This window comes from Lolium perenne, chromosome 7, assembly GCF_019359855.2.
Source record: "Lolium perenne isolate Kyuss_39 chromosome 7, Kyuss_2.0, whole genome shotgun sequence".
In the NCBI taxonomy this organism is placed as follows: Eukaryota; Viridiplantae; Streptophyta; class Magnoliopsida; order Poales; family Poaceae; genus Lolium; species Lolium perenne.
The window spans coordinates 228,042,126-228,045,725 of NC_067250.2; the positions used below are offsets into that span (position 1 = coordinate 228,042,126).

Sequence of the window (3,600 nt, forward strand, 5' to 3'; positions counted from 1 at the left end):
GGTTTTTGGGCCTATTCTGCAATAAACAGACATAATAAACAGAAACTGGCATTGTGGCATCTTGTTAATAGGTTAGTCCAATAAATGCCATAATATGATATAAAGTGCATATAAAACATGTAGCTATTGACATAAAACTAGCATGGAACATAAGAAATTATAGATACGTTGGAGACGTATCAGCGGGGAAGGAGCCAGGGCGTGACACTGCGTTTGCAGAGGAGGACCAGTCATCGGTCTGGGTCTGCCCCGCACAGAGGGACTCAAAACTGAGCACGTGCGAGTAGAAGTCCGCGAGAGAGTCAGCGCGGTTGTCGCGGATCATAGAGGCCGCGAGGGGGTTGAAGTCGGAGCCCAACCCGGTGATCATGTAGTCGATGATTTCATCGTCCTTGAGGGGTGATCCGGCGGCGGCCATGGTGTCCGCTGATGCTGTCCAGGACTGGCGCGTAGTTGACGAGGGAGGAAATGGTGTAGCTTTCCTTCGTTACACGGCAACGGCGCCAGAAAATAGCTTGATGTCTACGCACGGCTCTTTTCCTGTAGACAGTGTTGGGCCTCCAAGAGCAGAGGTTTGTAGAACAGCAGCAAGTTTTCCCTTAAGTGGATCACCCAAGGTTTATCGAACTCAGGGAGGAAGAGGTCAAAGATATCCCTCTCATGCAACCCTGCAACCACAAAGCAAGAAGTCTCTTGTGTCCCCAACACACCTAATACACTTGTCAGATGTATAGGTGCACTAGTTCGGCGAAGAGATAGTGAAATACAGGTGGTATGAATGTATATGAGCAGCAGTAACGGTGCCAGAAAATACTTGATGCTACAACTGGCGTGTGATTGATGGTGGTGATATTGCGGGCAGTACAGATGCAGTAGAACAGTAAACAAGCGATGATAGCAGTATTTAGGAACAAGGCCTAGGGATTATACTTTCACTAGTGGACACTCTCAACATTGATCACATAACAGAATAAATAGATAAATGCTATACTCTACACTCTCTTGTTGGATGATGAACACCACTAATTGTGTAGGATTACACGAACTCTCAATGCCGGAGTTAACAAGCTCCACAATATTCGATATTCATATTTAAATAACCTTAGAGTGCATGATAGATCAACACAACTAAACCAAGTACTAACATAGCATGCACACTGTCACCTTCACACTATGAAAGGAGGAATAGATCACATCAATACCATCATAGCAATAATTAACTTCATAATCTACAAGAGATTACAATCATAACCTACGCCAAGTACTACACGATGCATACACTGTCACCATTACACCGTGCAGGAGGAATAGAGTACTTTAATAACATCACTAGAGTAGCACATAGATTAATAGTGATACAAAACTCATATGAATCTCAATCATATAAGGCAGCTCATGAGATAATTGTATTGAAGTACATAGGAGAGAGATTAACCACATAGCTACCGGTACAGCCCTTAGCCTCGATGGAGAACTACTCCCTCCTCATGGGAGACAGCAGCGTTGATGAAGATGGCGGTGGTGTCGATGGAGAAGCCTTCCGGGGGCACTTCCCCGTCCCGGCGGCGTGCCGGAACAGAGACTAATGTCCCCCAGATCTTGGCTTCGCGATGGCGGCGGCTCTGGAAGGTTTCTCGTACCGTGGCTTTTTCGTATCGAAGATTTAGGTCAGGGACCTTTAAATAGGCGAAGAGGCGGAGTCGGAGGGCTGACGAGGCGACGACACAGTAGGGGGGCGCGGCCCACCCCCTGGCCGCGCCTGCCTATCATCTGGGGCCCACAGGGCCCTCCTCTGGTGGCTCTCGGGTGTTCTGGAAGCTTCGTGGGATTCTAAGATCTTGGACGTTGATTTCATCCAATTTCGAGAATATTTCCTTACTAGGTTTTTCTAACCAAAAACAGCAGAAAACAGGAACTGGCACTTTGGCATCTCGTCAGTAGGTTAGTTCCAGAAAACGCATAAAAATGATATAAAGTGTGAACAAAACATGTAGGTATTGTCATAAAACAAGCATGGAACATAAGAAATTATCGATACGTCGGAGACGTATCAGCATCCCCAAGATTAGTTCCTACTCGTCCCGAGTAGGTAAACGATAACAAAGATAATTTCTGAAGTGACATGCTACCAACATGATCTTAATCATACTATTGTAAAGCATATGAGATGAAGTGATTCAAAGCAATGATAAAGACAATGATTAAACAACTGAATCATATAGCAAAGACTTTTCATGAATAGTACTTTCAAGACAAGCATCAATAAGTCTTGCATAAGAGTTAACTCATAAAGCAATAAATTCATAGTAAAGGCATTGCGGCAACACAAAGGAAGATTAAGTTTCAGCGGTTGCTTTCAACTTGTAACATGTATATCTCATGGATATTGTCAACATAAAGTAATATAATAAGTGCAATATGCAAGTATGTAGGAATCAATGCACAGTTAACACAAGTGTTTGCTTCTAAGACAGAAGGAAATGGGTAAACTGACTCAACATAAAAGTAGAAGAGTGGCCCTTCGCAGAGGGAAGCATTGATTGCTATATTTGTGCTAGAGCTTTGGTTTGAAAGCATACAGAGAGCATAAAAGTAAAGTTTTGAGAGGTGTTTGTTGTTGTCAACGAATGGTAGTGGGCACTCTAACCCCCTTGCCAGACAAACCTTCAAAGAGCGGCTCCCATGAAACATTTTTATTTTTGGGTGGCACTCCTTCCAACCTTTACTTTCACAAACCATGGCTAACCGAATCCTCGGGTGTCTGCCAACAATCTCATACCATGAAGGAGTGCCTTTTTATTTTAGTTTTTATTTAGATGACACTCCTCCCCACCTTTGCTTTCTCAAGCCATGGCTAACCGAATCCTCGGGTGCCATCCAACAATCACATACCATGGAGGAGTGTCTATTTTTGTAAAATTATGAAGGTTAATTAATTTGGGACTGGGAATCCCATTGCCGGCTCTTTTTGCAAAATTATTGGATAAGCGGATGAAACCACTAGTACATTGGTGAAAGTTGCCCAACAAGATTGAAAGATAAACACCACATACTTCCTCATGAGCTATAAAACATTGACACAAATAAGAGGTAATAACTTTTGAAGTGTTTAAAGATAGCACTCAAGCAATTTACTTTGGAATGGCGGAGAAATACCATGTAGTAGGTAGGTATGGTGGACACAAATGGCATAGTGTTTGGCTCAAGGATTAGGATGCATGAGAAGTAATCCCTCTCAATACAAGGCTTAGGCTAGCAAGGTTGTTTGAAGCAAACACAAGTATGAACCGGTACAGCAAAACTCACATAAGAACATATTGCAAGCATTATAAGACTATACATTGTCTTCCTTGTTGTTCAAACTGTCGTCGTGGGGAACAGACAGATGCCATAGGATGGCTTAGATTGGGGCCGAATGGACGCTAGAGGATTCGGGGGAGGGTTTGCGACTAGATGGGATGAACTTCCGGATGCTTTCCTCAAGAACACAACCAAAGGCCGGTATGCAAGAAGAGAGACAAGAGGAAGAACTCTTTGCTAGATCGCTTGCTTCATTGATCTCAACATGATTACAGGTGCTTGGATACAAGTTCTATCGTC

The 3,600-nt window shown here is 43.4% G+C and overlaps 1 non-coding gene across 1 annotated transcript; it reads right to left on the minus strand.

The window, feature by feature from the left end:
- Positions 1-261: 261 nt before the first annotated feature.
- Positions 262-400, minus strand: LOC127318211 (small nucleolar RNA Z247). Its single transcript, XR_007861765.1, has one exon. It is a non-coding gene; the product is annotated as a small nucleolar RNA Z247 (small nucleolar RNA).
- Between the last annotated feature and the right edge of the window lie 3,200 nt (positions 401-3,600).